Source organism: Rutilus rutilus (assembly GCF_951802725.1).
Source record: "Rutilus rutilus genome assembly, chromosome: 2".
Lineage (NCBI taxonomy): Eukaryota > Metazoa > Chordata > Actinopteri > Cypriniformes > Leuciscidae > Rutilus > Rutilus rutilus.
The window spans coordinates 30,655,221-30,673,230 of NC_140210.1; positions in this window are offsets into that span (position 1 = coordinate 30,655,221).

Consider the following 18,010-nt stretch of genomic DNA (forward strand, 5'->3'; position numbering starts at 1 on the left):
AACTGGCAGTTTATTAAGAAATATACCAGGCATTTCTTTTATATTTTTCTTTCTCTATAAAAAATATATGACGAAAGTATAAAGAAATGATTTTCAATGTTTTCACTGTAGATTGAAGTTAGTACTGAAGTGTATGGGTCCATGATGAAATCTAGGTGTGACCAGGGTCGTCGAGGTATGGGAAGTGGATGCAATTTACCTTCGGGTAAGTGATGAGGAGATTTGGAGACGGCACAGGTGGGGCATCTTTGCACATAGCGCTGAACTTCCTGGGTCATATGGGACGAGTACTGGTTGCAGAGGAGTAAGAGGGTTTGCTGACTGCCTTGGTGTCCTGAGCCTAAGGATGAATGTACAGAGTCTATGAGGGGAAGGCGTAGGGCTGATGGAGCATAAACCGTACCCTCAGGACCTCCCGGTGGAGCAGGCTCAGAGTGAGCGGCCTCGGTGATCGGGGGTTAAGGCGATGGGCTTAGGTAGGTTGTGGTGGTCTGTGATGACCTCAAAGGGATGTTTTGGCTTCCTCCAGCCAATGTCGCCACTCCTTGAGCACCAGTTTGATGGCTAGCAACTCTGTTGCCGATGTCATAGTTCTGCTCCATCGGGGATAAATTCCTTGAAAAGAAGGCACATGGATGAAGCTTTAGTGGATTCCCCAGCGACTGAGACAACACTGCCCTCACACCAGGTGTGGAGGCGTCAACCTCAACCATGAAGGGCATCTGGATATATCAGTGTGGGGGCGTTAGTGAAAGCTTCCTTGAGTTGATGGAATGCAGATGTAGCAGCGGGTGTCCAGGACAGAGACTTGGGCTTATTGACTTGGGCGAAGCATGGTGGTGAGGAGATCTTGCTGAAAACTGCAATGAATCAGCAGTAAAAGTTTGCGAATCCCAAGAATCTCCGCAGATTTTCACAGAAGATGGAAGTGGCCAATTCTGGACTGCTTTTACCTTCCCCTGGTCCATCTTGACTCCAGACGCATCAATGATGTAGCCCAAAAACTGGATAGATGATTGATGAATCTCACACTTATGTAGTTTTAAATTGCAATCCTCAGCCTTTGGAGGATCTGCGCAATGTGGAGACAATGGTCGGTCTCATTCTGGGAATAGACCAGATTAGATAATAGATGTCATGTAGATGATCACACGGTGATATTCCTGGAACACGAGTGAGAGGAGCTGAGGAGTCTAGACTAGCGCTTGAAGGATTGGATGGATTTGTGACAGTATGTTTTATTCTAACCTTCAGAATAATTTATGCAATTTTTATTTATTTGAAATAATTAAAAGAGAAGTTTCATGTATATCCTTGTATTGTTCAACTGGTCGAGGTTGATATGGGATGAAGTATAGGGCAATGCATTACTTTTCGGAGAGAGTAATTAGTACAGTAAACTAATTACAATGTTGAAGATGTAATTAGCTGCTAGAAATGAATTACATTTTTAGAGTAATTTACCCAACACTGATTGTAATTGTAACTGGCAATCTTTTTTTTTTTTTGTGTGTAGGTTTTAATGGCATAGTGGAGAGAAAACAACAGCATAAAGCAGAAATTCATGTGAAGCTTTTGAGTTGTTCATATGATGATCATATGTACGGTGGCCGAGAGAGCTCAACACGCTGCAACTGAAGAAAACACATTCAAATAGAAAAAACACCAGCAAATTAGGAAAACATCTTCATCAGTTTTACAACACAATGTGTGCTCCAAATACTCACAACACAACCAAATAAAGAAATGTGCTGCAAAAGTTCATAACACAACCAAATACAGAAACGCACTGCAGACTGCACTGCAAAAGAAATGTTTTCAGGGGACCCCAATAAGTGACGAACCCGGCTGGGACACACTTATAGCTCAGTCTACTTTTTTATTTTTATTTTTTGTATTTGGTTGTGTTGTGAACTTTTGCAGCGTTTTTCTGTATTTGGTTGTGTTGTGAGTATTTGGAGCACACGTGTTGTAAAAATGATGAAGATGTTTTCTTAATTTGCGGGTGTTTTTCTATTTGCATGTGTTTTCTTCAGTTGCAGCGCGTTGAGCTCTCTCGGCCACCGTACATATGCCAAACTAGATGGTTTTATTTTATTTTATTTATTTATTTATTTTTTGTCACGGTTCAGGGTGCATCATCGGCTTCCCCCGTTGTCTGTTTACTGGAGGATGGTAAGGATGTTTCAGCCCCGGCGCTGCCGGATCATGTATTTTCGGCTTAGCCAAGACCATGGCCAGCTAAATTAAGCTGGTTTGCTGCGTCCCAATTCAGAGGCTGCGTCCTGAATTGGCGGATTACACTTTAAAGTGTTCAAGTATTGGGTGTTAACACGTAAATAATGTAATGACATATGAAAATAAAATAAAACTTACATAGGCCTATATATATATATATATATATATATATATATATATATATATATATACACTCACCTAAAGGATTATTAGGAACACCATACTAATAGTGTGTTTGACCCCCTTTCGCCTTCAGAACTGCCTTAATTCTACGTGGCATTGATTCAACAAGGTGCTGAAAGCATTCTTTAGAAATGTTGGCCCATATTGGATAGCATCTTGCAGTTGATGGAGATTTGTGGGATGCACATCCAGGGCACGAAGCTCCCGTTCCACCACATCCCAAAGATGCTCTATTGGGTTGAGATCTGGTGACTGTGGGGGCCATTTTAGTACAGTGAACTCATTGTCATGTTCAAGAAGCCAATTTGAAATGATTCGAGCTTTGTGACATGGTGCATTATCCTGCTGGAAGTAGCCATCAGAGGATGGGTACATGGTGGTCATAAAGGGATGGACATGGTCAGAAACAATGCTCAGGTAGGCTGTGGCATTTAAACGATGCCCAATTGGCACTAAGGGGCCTAAAGTGTGCCAAGAAAACATCCCCCACACCATTACACACCACCACCACCAGCCTGCACAGTGGTAACAAGGCATGATGGATCCATGTTCTCATTCTGTTTACGCCAAATTCTGACTCTACCATCTGAATGTCTCAACAGAAATCGAGACTCATCAGACCAGGCAACATTTTTCCAGTCTTCAACTGTCCAATTTTGGTGAGCTTGTACAAATTGTAGCCTCTTTTTCCTATTTGTAGTGGAGATGAGTGGTACCTGGTGGGGTCTTCTGCTGTTGTAGCCCATCCGCCTCAAGGTTGTGCGTGTTGTGGCTTCACAAATGCTTTGCTGCATACCTCGGTTGTAACGAGTGGTTATTTCAGTCAAAGTTGCTCTTCTATCAGCTTGAATCAGTCGGCCCATTCTCCTCTCACCTCTAGCATCAACAAGGCATTTTCGCCCACAGGACTGCCGCATACTGGATGTTTTTCCCTTTTCACACCATTCTTTGTAAACCCTAGAAATGGTTGTGCGTGAAAATCCCAGTAACTGAGCAGATTGTGAAATACTCAGACCGGCCCGTCTGGCACCAACAACCATGCCACGCTCAAAATTGCTTAAATCACCTTTCTTTCCCATTCTGACATTGTTTGGAGTTCAGGAGATTGTCTTGACCAGGACCACACCCCTAAGCAGGGCTGGATTAACATAAGGGCTAGGTGGGGCTGAAGCCCCAGGGCCCGCGGGATTAGGGGGCCCATGATTGGCTGGAGGAAATGAGATTGTCAAATCATAGGTGGTTGATTTGTGTATAATAAAATAACAAGAAGTTATTGGAAAATGTGCCTGACTGATATAGTTCACCGCCCAATCAAATTAACTCTACAATTTGCGCCATGACGTTGGGAAACGCCTCTTTTCGTTATGCTTTCATGTAGAACATGGGTATAAATCGCTCGCTGGAGTTCAAAAATGATGAAAAAAAGTGATAGTAGTGCACAAAAAAGGAAAAGCAAACTCGGCAGAAAAGGGATGCAAAAATTCCTAAACTAACAAACTACTTGGGTTCACTTTCATCCGTGCCCGTGGAAGACCCCGAGTGCAGTGGCAGGCAGCAGCCCAGTTAGCTTCACCCTCCTGCGTCGTCACCGATCTGCGTGTTTTATACGTCGAAGAAGGTAAGCAAGCAGCTGAAGTAAGTTAATGAGTTAAGCACTATTTGGATGGTAATTGTTTCTCGTGGAGTCGTAAGGTATTTTCAATATTAATAGGGGCTATATAGTCAGTGATTTTATTGCAGTCTTGAATCCAGAATGTCAGTGTTTTTTCTCCCACCAACCACCCGCGTAAAAATCCCCGGCCGAATTACTGTTTTTTTGACGAACATCAAGGTCCAATATCCAAGGTACATGGGCATTTTTTGCCCCGATGAGTTTTTGTCTTATTGTAATATTACATAATATAAAATAAATATATCACACAAGTAAAAGCGCAGTTTTCCCCAATCAGCACAATTGCTAATGTGATAGCCTATGTTATGCAACAATAAATGAGTTGACCAATAAGTTAACATTAAGAGTTACGTTTTGGTTTATCGTCATTTCGCCGATGAAAATTCCAAAATGAAACCACAGCAGAAACAATCTCTGAAACTGATAGTGGGGATTCGTTACTGAATAATCCGCGTTTTGAACGAATGGGTTCATTTAATGATTAATTTGCTTCGTCGTTGAATCAAACAGCCGTTTGAACAAATCGGTTGAATGAATGACTCGTTTATTACTTGCCGCCATATTTATATTTAAATATTAAATAAAATAACAATCATAGCATTTATGTAATTGTAAATGCAGTGTAAATGTATTCATATTTTTTTTACAGATATCCACATGAGAAACAATTACCATCTGAATAAGGCTTTAGAAAGCAAATGTTTTATTAATGCCTACTTTGTCCCTTTAGATAAAAGTGAGAGAAATAACCATAAATGCACTTATGGAAGGGGAGGGGGTAAAAATGTTTTATCAATAAAATGTTCCCAAAATGAACCAAGAAATTATGTGGAGTAATTTTTATCATGATGTTCCATCAAAATCTGTGCAGCAGAGGATTAATGTGTTAAATAGCCTGGACTATTTAGTGTGCAAAAATAATAATAATAAATAATGATAAAGAAAAACATTAATTAAATACATTGATTAATAACAATAAAAAAATATTTATTGCGGTAGAAGACTGTGGCGTGGCAATCAGATGAAAGGGGGCCCTTGGTGTTGCTATAGCCCCAGGGCCCAAAGTCCTCTTAATCCGGGCCTGCCCTTAAATGCATTGAAGCAACTGCCATGTGATTGGTTGATTAGATAATTGCATTAATGACTATTAATTAACTATTTTTTTTTATGATACAGCTGCAAATAAGTATTTGAACCCCTGTCTATCAGCTAGAATTCTGACCCTCAAAGACCTGTTAGTCTGCCTTTAAAATGTCCACCTCCACTCCATTTATTATCCTAAATTAGATGCACCTGTTTGAGGTCGTTAGCTGCATAAAGACACCTGTCCACCCCATACAATCAGTAAGAATCCAACTACTAACATGGCCAAGACCAAAGAGCTGTCCAAAGACACTAGAGACAAAATTGTACACCTCCACAAGGCTGGAAAGGGCTACGGGGAAATTGCCAAGCAGCTTGGTGAAAAAAGGTCCACTGTTGGAGCAATCATTAGAAAATGAAAGAAGCTAAACATGACTGTCAATCTCCCTCGGACTGGGGCTCCATGCAAGATCTCACCTCGTGGGGTCTCAATGATCCTAAGAAAGGTGAGAAATCAGCCCAGAACTACACGGGAGGAGCTGGTCAATGACCTGAAAAGAGCTGGGACCACCGTTTCCAAGGTTACTGTTGGTAATACACTAAGACGTCATGGTTTGAAATCATGCATGGCACGGAAGGTTCCCCTGCTTAAACCAGCACATGTCAAGGCCCGTCTTAAGTTTGCCAATGACCATTTGGATGATCCAGAGGAGTCATGGGAGAAAGTCATGTGGTCAGATGAGACCAAAATAGAACTTTTTGGTCATAATTCCACTAAACGTGTTTGGAGGAAGAAGAATGATGAGTACCATCCCAAGAACACCATCCCTACTGTGAAGCATGGGGGTGGTAGCATCATGCTTTGGGGGTGTTTTTCTGCACATGGGATAGGGCGACTGCACTGTATTAAGGAGAGGATGACCGGGGCCATGTATTGCGAGATTTTGGGGAACAACCTCCTTACCTCAGTTAGAGCATTGAAGATGGGTCGAGGCTGGGTCTTCCAACATGACAATGACCCGAAGCACACAGCCAGGATAACCAAGGAGTGGCTCTGTAAGAAGCATATCAAGGTTCTGGCGTGGCCTAGCCAGTCTCCAGACCTAAACCCAATAGAGAATCTTTGGAGGGAGCTCAAACTCCGTGTTTCTCAGCGACAGCCCAGAAACCTGACTGATCTAGAGAAGATCTGTGTGGAGGAGTGGGCCAAAATCCCTCCTGCAGTGTGTGCAAACTAGGGCTGTTGGAACGAATTCCGAAATTCGAATATAATTCGAATATTAAAAAAATCAATACTATTCGAATGGTGAAGTTCCTATTCGAATATTGCTTTTTTTTTTTTTTTTTTTTTTTTATGCAATCTTGCCTTTCTCGCCGCCTTGGCACAAGCTGTCAAAAGTCGCGGAGAGGAATGTCTCCACGGTAACGGAGGTCAACAATTTGATTCTCAGTCCACATTACAACGTGAAAACGGCGGCTTCAAATATATCCACTTTGGAGTGCGTTTTCATTAATAAAAACGCCGTCTCATTGTGGACGGAAGGCCAAAACGGAGAGGAAAATATACGTTATTTTTTTTATGACAACTTACAACCTGACAAGCTAGGCGATCTGTCCGAGGAACCGCCGCTAAAACAGGCAAGAATTACTTATGTTCTGCCTCTCTCCTCATCACGGGCTCAACTGCTACCAGCTGTCCGCCAAAAGGCAATAACAGACAAACTGACGGTTTATCTGTGAAGATATGAGACCGATCAACATCACGCATTGGCGATCCATAAGACTGTGTAATGTCGTAAATATTAATAATAGGATGAATTTGAGCATTTAATATTCGAATATTATTCGAATATTAAATAAAATAAGGAATGGAATTCGAATAGTATTATAGAGGAAGATTGACAGCCCTAGTGCAAACCTGGTGAAAAACTACAGGAAACGTTTGACCTCTGTAATTGCAAACAAAGGCTACTGTACCAAATATTAACATTGATTTTCTCAGGTGTTCAAATACTTATTTGCAGCTGTATCATACAAATAAATAGTAAAAAAATCATACATTGTGATTTCTGGATTTTTTTTTTTAGATTATGTCTCTCACAGTGGACATGCACCTACGATGACAATTTCAGACCCCTCCATGATTTCTAAGTGGGAGAACTTGCAAAATAGCAGGGTGTTCAAATACTTCTTTTCCTCACTGTATATATATATATATATATATATAAAATTATAATTATTTTTCTTTTTTTTTCAAAGGTTCAAATGTTCACTTATATCTTACCTTGATGCGATTTAGTATATTATTTTTATTATGTACACAAATGGACCATGGTGAACATACAGGTTTTCAACCCTGTTTGAATATAAAACCGAATATTGAATATTGAATATTACAACTCCCGCTCGTCATCGGCAGCTGTCACAGTTGCCAGGCGACAAGAATAATTCCTCCGTAGGCTAGGTCCGAGCGCTTCAGATGCACCCTTTCACATGGGACGCAGCTGTAGTTTTTCCCCAATGCGGTTTTAGTAGTTATTAAAAATACTTTTTTCAGAAATATATTCTCTCAGTGACATGGCAGCCGTCGATTGAATCACGGAAAATTGTGTACGGAAAAAACCTGTTGGTAGACAACTTTGGGTAGTGGAAACATGCACTCAAACATTCTGGAGACCATCCCAGATGATGTCCCACCAGCAGAGAGGCCTTACCAGGGTCTCTATTGTGGAGCCCATCCCGGTCCAGCAGCACCAGCAGGGTCTCCCTGCTCAGCTCAATAAAAGTCTACATAATTTTTTCTTATTTTATGTACTCTAAATTTAAATGTTTATGTTGATTTTGATGTTTAACGTATGTTGTAAATAGTTGGAAAAAGTACTTTTCCGTAGTCAATAGAACTAATTATTTTAATTTAAAAAATGTATTAAAAAAAAAAGGTATAGAAGATTTTGTTTCATGTAGAAATTATGTTTCTATACAAAAATAAACAAAATAATTTTTTTTCATTACAAAAATAAACAATGTCCAGAACAATTCATTCTCTTTTATTTACACATTTAAAGTTGCTTAAAAATAAATAATGTACAGAATTTTTCTTTCCCTTTAATAAAGTAAGTGAAAAAAAGTTAAACAAGAATATATAGAAAAAATATATATTTTTCAATCATTCTCTCAAGAAGAGAAAACAGCCTGTCCATCCTCTCCCTACTCTCCTCGCCTCTGCCTCTCTCTGTAGTTGCTTGTCTTCTCTGTCTCGTCTCGTCCTCTCTGTCTCGCCGCCTTCGTGCTGCTGCTGCTGCTGGTGCTCGTGCTGGTGCTCCTACTGCTGCTGCTGCTGGTGCCCCTGGCTCTTCCTCACTGTGGGCACCCACTGCTGAACTCGGCCCTGGTGTGTCCTCAGGGATTGAGGCAATGAGGACGTGGGGTTGGTGCAATGTCTCTGTCCCAACACCTCATCCATGAGGACAAACCAGGGCCAAGTTTCAGTTGTGGGTTTCCCACTCACACCCTCACCTGTCCCAGGACACTTGCAATCCTAAGGCAGAGCAAATTAACCATGGCTTGTTAACAACAACAACAGCACAGTACATTTCAGCAAAGAAGTATAAACTTATAAACTTTCTTAAATTATTATTATTATTATTTATTTTTTTTGCCTGTATGGGAGTTACGGTTACCCTCCCTAGCAGACCCATTTTCTCTAGCCTGACGTCGTCATACTCAGATTCTAGTCAGAATGTGAGTCTGAGACTGCTCCATAGAGATTTGATTATGGGGTGTGTCTCAACCGAACCAGGAAAAAAAAAACCTCTGCACTCAATTGGATAGACCTACAACCAATCAGAGCAACGGAGTAAATGACGCATGTTCTTCATTCATATTTTCAACCAACAAAATGTCGCGGCTCTCTGTTCCTCTTTTAAAATGAATGCGCTGTGAATATCTTCTATAACAGACGCGATGGCGGAATCTACACATGATTTTTAATAAACAAAGTTCGGGAGGAGCACGTACAAATAATCAATCCAATCAACTTGTCATCAAACAATACCATGTCTAACGTTACCCTATCTATCAGCATGAGGAAGCATATTCACTCTGTCAACTTACCTAACACTCCTTGACAGTTTTTCAGCATCCCTCCACCACCCCGAATCCTCACTCTTGTCTTGTTCTCTCACAACCAGGAATACGGGGGAGTATGGCTACCGAGCCCACAGCCCTCTCCTCGGACAGCACGTCATATACGCATTTATTCTATCGACTTATTTGTGTGAAATCTTATACGCATTTATTCTATCTGACTTATTTGTAAATGTGAACTCGTGAAATCTCAATTCTCCAGCAGCAGTCGTCTTTGTTGTAAACTAATTCAAATCAAGCGCTCTTTGGTGACGTGGATGATTACGTTACCGTTGCTCATCTGTCCATCATCGTATAAAGCCCGCCCTGACAATTTGATTGGTCCGAACAATTTTTGTTCGGGCATAATAGCTCCTCAACGGAGCGAGTCCAGACCGAACTTCCCGACCAAAAAAATTTGTGGGCGGGGTTCGGGCTGGCACCCAGGCTACATTTTCTCCAGAATTGCTCTAAAAAATCAGAAAAGGGTACTTATGAAAAATATTAACACAGGGGTGCAATCTTAACATTAGTGCATTGTTAATATTGCAAACTATGACACATCAGGACATGCATACAAAATACTTAAGATATCATATTTCTGGATTCTCAAATTTGGTTAAAACCTTTGTAGACATAGCTTGCATGACAGCACTACAAAAACACATAAAAGTGAAACCCCATTGCCTTATCTACTGCTTTTCTTATTGTTGTGGGCTTTATAGGGTGAGTGATATTTCTTATAATACACAAGTGAGACTTTATATTGCAAATATTACAAATAGGTTGTTGTCTTGCCTCCAGTTTTTCGCCCCCGTAAAGAAATGGTCATTTTCAGACCGCAATTTGAAGCCACGCAATGGTGACGAAGGAGTTAAGATGAATTTTATAAGAAAGAAAAACTTGTGGCTTTTACCTGTGGTTTCGCTAGCTATTTGAGTCAATGAAAACATAATACTTACATTTAAATGTGAATTGGCCGTCCACCACCGAACTCTTGGCCGCAATTTTTTTTAAAATAAAAATGCTGTCGTCACCGGCGCGCAATGACTTATGGGGTAGGATAGGCCGCTAAGGATCCATTTATGTATCCTTCCTTTCACGGGGAAACGAAGGGTGCATTTGGCATCGCTTTTGAATCAGGGAAGCCTTCGTCGCGCCGCGATGACGCAACCGGCCTTCGAATACGGCCTTCGAAGGATGCAGAATTGAATTGGGACAGCCTTCATTGCGCCGCGGTGACGCAATCGGCCTTTAAATGCGACCTTCCAAGGGTGCAGCCTTTGAATTGGGACAGCCTTCATCGTGCCGCGGTGACGCAATCGTCCTTCAAATGCGACCTTCCAAGGGTGCAGCCTTTGAATTGGGACAGCCTTCATCGTGACGCGGTGACGCAATCGGCCTTCAAATACGGCCAATCGGCCTTCAAATACGGCCTTCGGAGGATGCAGCCTTCGCATTGGGACACAGCTATTGTTTGTCCTGTCATTTTCTGCAGCAGCTCGTGACCTGGGCAATCAGCACTTATTGAAGCGCAGGTGCGCACAGATCACAAACTGATTTCCCTCACCTGTAGCTTGCCACTTGTTGTCAGTTGATCATTCATGCTTTGTCTTGTGTTCTTGGTACTGTTCTATGTTTCATCTCTGCATTTCCTGTGTTTGCTGCTGTGCCCAGGACACTTTGATGAGGAGTGACATCTGGTTGTTCTCTTGCTGTTCCTCTGTATCATCTCGTTCCCCATCCCGTTAGATGCAACATGAGTGGCTCTCCTCAGCCTGTGTGTCCTTTGTTGGCTGTACGGACAGCTCTGGAGTCCTCACACTCTTTGTTAATGTGTTCACATGTGTCACTTCACTTTGGAGGTTGTATTGCCGGAAGTAAACCCTGTTCTCACTACCTCTCTGCTTTTGAGTCCTCTGTTCACCGCATATTTGGATAGAATCTCGCCGTGCCCTCTCTGAAACCTCTCTCTAGCTAAACCTGCTCACGGAACGGCTTGAGCAGTTGCAGACCAACCCTCTGTGGCTCCTATTGTTCTGCCTCCTCCCGACCCCGATGAGGCCATTCCGCATCGTGCCGAACCTCACCTGAATTCATCTGCTCCGTACTCCGGTGAGCCTAATTCATGTCGGTCCTTTTTGTCACAATGCTCTCTGACGTTTTCACTCCAGCCCTCCTGTTTTTCCACGGAGCAATCTAAAGTGGCCTTTGCCATCATGCTCCTGGTCAGCCAAGCGAGAGAATGGGGAACGGCCATGTGGGACAATGGACATGTACCTCATTCAATGATTTTCTGAGGAATTTTCTGAGGGCACTCTGGGAACCGATGCAGCGCGGGCATTGTCACTACTGCAAAAGGGAGGTCGGTCTGTTTCAGATTACTCTATTGAATTCCGCACGCTTGCCACGTCTTGTGAATGGAATGCCAAGGCCCAATGGGATAATTTCTTTCACAGACTGGCTGAGTACATCAAGGATGAGATTTATTCACTGAGGTTGCCCCTAGTCTTGACGGATTAATCAATCTCACTATCTGTGTTGACAACCGAATAGCTCTCCGTTCCCTGCATCAGAGGGGCGTGTCTCCAATTTTTTCACTCATGCTGCCTCAGGAGCAGGGGGTGACACAACTTCTCAGGGTGAAGAGGAGCCCATTCAGATCGGGAGAGCCCGGTTGACTGTCATGGAACAGGGTTATAGTCTTGCCAACAACCTATGTCTTTACTGCGGGCAGTCGGGGCATGTGGCAGCCTCGTGTCCAGTGAATGAGCGGAGCTTACCGTTCAAGGGATGGAGCACGGTAAGCGTCACTGATACTCGGCTGCCCTCTGGTGGTCGGTCCAGTTTAATGGGGTTACTCACTTCATGGACACTGGGCTGGATGCTTGCATTGGTGTTTCGCCTATTCCTCTGGCCGAGCCTATTTCTGCCAGGACCCTCTGCCGCACCCATCTCACTAGGATTACTCATTCCACCAAGCTTATTACTCTCATCCTCTTAGGCAATCATGCTGTGGAGATTTGCCTTCTCCTCATTCACTCTCTCTCCACTCCAGTGGTTTTGGGACACACCTGTCTGGTCAAGCATAACAAGTCAAGTCACCTTCATTTATATAATGCTTTTAACAATATGGATTGTTTCAAAGCAGCTTTACAGAAATAATAGGAAATTACCGTAACAGATTGTTTAGGCTTTACAAAAGCTCTAGGATAAAGTTATTGTCCAGCTAAAGTTAGTTTTGATTGATTGATTCACTTCCGTTGCGAAGATCGTTAGTTATTAACTTAGGGGCCGCTAACACAACACCGTTCTAACATGAAAACCCTTAATGCGCTCCGACGGCCCATCCGCACAAAACAGTACCTGGTGTCTCGAGAACGCACTCCCTGAAATAGGTTCAAAGGTGCAATCGATTATCCGTTATATCTGCGCAAACCTTAAAAACGCAAACCCGCGAAATCGCAGACGTCGCGCACATGCGCATTACGTGTTCAGTCCAAAGGTATGCACATTTGAATATATATGTGCGCAGGCGTGTAGTCCTTCTTTACATAACCCTCACATTGACCTGGCTCTTAATTCTGTGTTGGCATGGATCCCTTCTGCTTATCAAAATGTTTGGTTTCTATGGTTTCCCCTGTACTGTCTTGTTCTGTGTTTCAGGAGGAGCCTGTGAGCCTGGCGAATGTACTGGAGGCTTACCATGATTTAAGAGAGTATTTCAGTAAGTTACGAGCTTCATCTCCTCCTCCGCACCGCCCCTACGACTGTGCGATAGATTTGTTGTCTGGCACTTCTCCTCCTAGGGTGTGCCTTTACTCTCATTCCAGGCCTGAGAGGGAGGCCATGGAGAAGTGTATTCATGATTTTCAGGTAGCTGGCATCATTTGAACCTCTTGTGCGACCATGTCCTGCACGTCAGGTGATGTCTGTGCTCCAGCGGCTACTTGAGAATCACTTATTCTCCAAGGTGGAGAAGTGCGACTTTCATGCACGGTCGGTTCCGTTCCTGGGATTCATTCTTTCACCAGAGAGTATCTGAATGGATCTCGTTAAGGTAAAAACAGTTGCTGATTGGCCCACCCCAGATAGTCATAGAGCGGCCCAGCGATTTCTGGGGTTCGCCAATTTTTTACAGGGTGGTCATTGGGAATTCTAGACAGGTAGCCCTTCCTCTGACTGATCTCTCCTCCACTCGAAAACATTTCTGTGGGTCGCCGCAGGCTCAGACCCATACGGACATCATCACAAGTGGTTATAAGAATTACACAAATTAACACAATATAACATTTTGTCATCATGAAAAATTAAAGGTTACTTACAACAGACTCAAGGATAATACGTTTTCAAAGTGTGTTCAAAGGTTTTGACATTTTATTAAAGGAAGTAAAAAGGGATTTTATATTAGAGGATAACATTCTAAAATTGGGATAACAGTGAATGTTTCTGGCTTTATGAAGATGAAATTTACCCAGAAGACAAAGTAATAATACAGTATAATAAACGGAGCAATTCCAAGAGGGTCCTCACACCATCGGTGCTCGGGCCCTAATTATCAAGATTAACATCCTTAGAATGAAATTCGGACCAAAAAAAGAGATTGATTAGGTAATCTGTGTCTATAGGCATGTGCGTTCAGCTTGTACAGTGCACTGTAGTAAAAGAATGCGTATGTACACAGGCGCATAGTCTTTCTTTACAAAGTGACATCGCCAACTACTTGTCTGGCATGAATAATAGCATTTTTAGCCGTTTTCGCGGATCCTTGTGAATGGGGATTTGATAACGTTGTCATCTGTACAAAGGAAAAACGTTTCCGTTTTTGTGTAAACCTCCTGTAAGGGGATTTACAATCAAATACCCAGAACCAGAAATGACAAGAGTCAGAATTACAATAAATTAAAGAAAAGTTTTACTGGAGATAGTTTGCAGTTTCATCAGCAGAAGTTAGCTTCAAGACTCCCAAGGAGTTTGTAGGCTGCCCCACTTACAGTTACAAAGATCACAGCAATTATACCCTTCACCAAGGTCTAAGCTACGTCATTACTTCAGGTTGAATGATTCTCATTGGCTAAGAAATTGACTAGACTGAATTATTGGCTAACTAGACTGAAGCATATCTCCATCGATTATGCAGCTGATACTCGGACCCTGAAGTTAGGCATGTCGTGACCTTCCAGGTTGCAGATTTGGGTTGCTGGGCGCCAGCATGTCCAGAACAACAACTCAGTCAATCTCCAATAATGTTAGTTGTTCCTTAACTTGTAACCAAGAAGACTAACACACACACCGACACACAGCTTCTTCAAGGTTGGATTTGGCCAGGCTCTAACTATAAACAGGAGAGTCGTCTCAAAACATCAAGATAATGTGTTCTTTCTCTCAAGGAGAGGACACTTTAATATAACTGGAAAGTAAGTGTTAGGGGTTAACAGTTTAGGACCCATGGACCAGATGTTTGAAAAGAAGACCCGGAGTCAGAATTATAAAAAATTGAAGAAAAGTTTTACTGAAGATAGTTTGCAGTTTCATCAGCAGAAGTCAGCTTCAAGACTCACACAGGAGTTCGTAGGCCGCCCCGCTTACAGTTACAAAGATCACAGCAGTTATACCATTTCCAAGGTCTAAGCTACGTCATTGCTTACAGGCTGAATGATTCTTATTGGCCAAGAAATTGATAAACATAGTAATTTTCCACACATATACAGATAGACAGAAGCATATCTCCATAGATTATGCCGCTGACACTCGGACCCTGAAGTTAGGCACGTCATGACCTTCCAGGTCACAAATTTGGGTTGCTGGGTGCCAGCATGTCTCGAACAACAACTCAGTCAATCTCCAACAATGCCAGTGGTTCCTTAACCTGTAAGCAAGAAGACTAACACACACACCCGACACACAGCTTTCCTAAGGTTGGATTTGGCCAGGCTCTAACTATAAACAGGAGAGTCCTCTCAAAACATCAAGATAACAAGTTCTTTCTCTCAGGATAGGACACTTTATCCTAAATGGAAATTATAGGCTTTAACTGACAAATGGTACCTTAAACTATAGACTTAAATGACCCCTATGTGTTTTAACATGTTGAAGACCTTTCTCAAACACAAAACCAGTCCCTATTTAATTTCTGGAAGCTGGGATAAATAGGCAAGCAACGTTACTGCATTCAAATATCAAATACTGACATTAATGAATACATGAAAAGAACATTTCAGTAATCACACTGGTAACTTCTATAACAAAGTAAAATCTCCAGAGAAGTCATTCAACTCATTTGATATTTAGAAGAAAAAGTATTGATTAATACCTTGATTATAATCACTCATTACATATACATTGAAGCAGCAGTGGATTCCAATCCACTCCCTTCATAAGGCTTTAACTGAGAAATGGTCCTTTAAACTATAGACTTCAACGACCATAGTTGTCAGGGTACCCTAGAAAAGCAAATAAATGCATTGACATGTTAAAGAAATCCATAATTCATTTCTGGAAGCCGGGCTAAATAAGCAAGCGCTGTTACTGCATTCAGATCTCAAATACAGACATTAGAGAATACATGAAAAGAACATTCCAGTAATCACACCAGTAATTTGGTAACTTCTATAACAAAGTAAAATCTCATAAGCTTAGAGAAGTTATTCAACATGTGATACTTAGAAGTAAAAATATTGATTAATACCTTGATTATAATCACTCATTAGATATATATTGAAGCAGCAATGGATTCCAAAATCCATCCCCTTCAGTAGGGGAGAGCGGGGTATGTTGTCACACTTTTCACACTGTCAAACATTTACTGAGCACCATACATCAAAATGGTATAAATCTCATACCAAATGAAAGAAGGAAGTATTGGGCACATATGTTGTATATTCATAACATCTTCATATCTTATCTCATTACGGAGTTGTAGACTGTTGAATAGCGAGTGTGCACTTGTGACAATTTGCCCCATCGGCGGGTAAGTTGTCACACTAGGGCGGGTAAGTTGTCACACTAGATTATCTAAAAAATAAGAACACAACAACTTAATTGTGAATATTGATTTTAACTTTTAAACTCAAAACAGACCTGGAAATATAAACATCCGTGCCTGGAGAACCTGGAAAAACAATGCATTAAATCCAAATAATGCACATTTCAATTAAGTGGCAAAACCACTTTACTTTGAACTATAAACTCAAACGTTCTATGGCTTGCACATAGATCCTGATAACTGAATGGAATGCTGCAGATAACCTGCTTAACTTAACCTCTGAACAAAACAGATGCCCTGTATCTGACTAATCGGACTCATCTCCAGAGTCACAATTCTGACACACATAAATTGCCTGGCCTGAGGTGCAAGCATCATGGGCCCAATTGTTGCATTTTACACATTTTACGCATATGCTACTCTGAACAATGCCTGAACTTCGTATTTTGAGCACTTCTTGTGTTTTTTTTTTTTTTTTGCCTCTTCACAATGACTCGCTTAAATTAGTCCTAATTTGTAAGTCGCTTTGGACAAAAGCGTCTGCTAAATGACTAAATGTAAATGTAGCTGCCTTGTTTTTCATAGGTCCAGATTTCTGCTTCCCTTTCTTTTGAAACAGCTTTTTGCTAGATTGAGACTTATTCTTTTCTATTTCTAGTTGCCGCTTCACTGGTGTGTCAGTAAGTATTGCTGATTTGCGTCGTTTTCTTCCTTTGCTGGCTGGTTTTCGGGGGCCATCTTTTGGATATGGCCGGATGTCCACTGGAGTTGGTAGCCCACTGTCAGCAATAGCATTGCTGGGTAAGGGTGAGCTGGTGATAGCAGAAGCAACTGGGCCTGCTAGGCAGGACAGGGTTGGTGCTGGGGCTGTGTTTATTTGTACAGGGGCAAGTTGTCACATGTGACGACTTGCCCCAAAGTCATTGAGACAACTTGCCCCATATTGACATGTGAGCTAATGTTGGCTAAATCTCAAGTTTAGCTCAACATATCACTTTAGCTAAAGTACCAAAAGACACGTTACTGTCTCCTCTATTTTGTGCAAAATAATAATTTTAAACATTCATACCTAACAAAGTTGTATTGCATAAAATGTAAAGTGAATTTTTTTTAACTTTTTGAGCAGAAAAATAAGAAAATTGTGATAACCTCAGATTACAGTGATCTTGACCACATGTGAACAGGAAGTTGACTATAGAAGAAGAAGTCACATAAAGTGGCTATTTGATTTTTGAGATAGAGCCTCTAGTGTTGGAGTTATGGACAGTGTGACAACTTACCCGTGTGACAACTTACCCTGCTCTCCCCTACCCTAAGAATACATCCACACCATTAAATGGCTAATTTCACGACAGGCTCGCTGAGGCTAGACCCACCCTTCCTCCGATCAGGTGTTAGCGGTGGTCATCTTGGGGGTGGAGTCCAGAGTCCGCACTGCTCTGCGCAACGTCACGGTTCCCGCAGAGTGCGCCTGAGAGCCTGTTGTTTGTGCCTGAATTGGTCCGAACTAGCATCCTACAGTGGGGCCATTCATCCGAACTAGCTTGCCACCCCGGAGCGACTCGTACTTGCAGTTTAATCAAGTAGCGGTTTTGGTGGCCATCCATGTGCAAGACACTCATCAGTTGGTGTTGGCCTATCTGGTTTCTGCTGCGTGCAAAGGCTCCAATCGACTCCGGCAGGGCTACTCCAGCCGATGCCTGTCCCTTCGAGGCCCTAGTCAC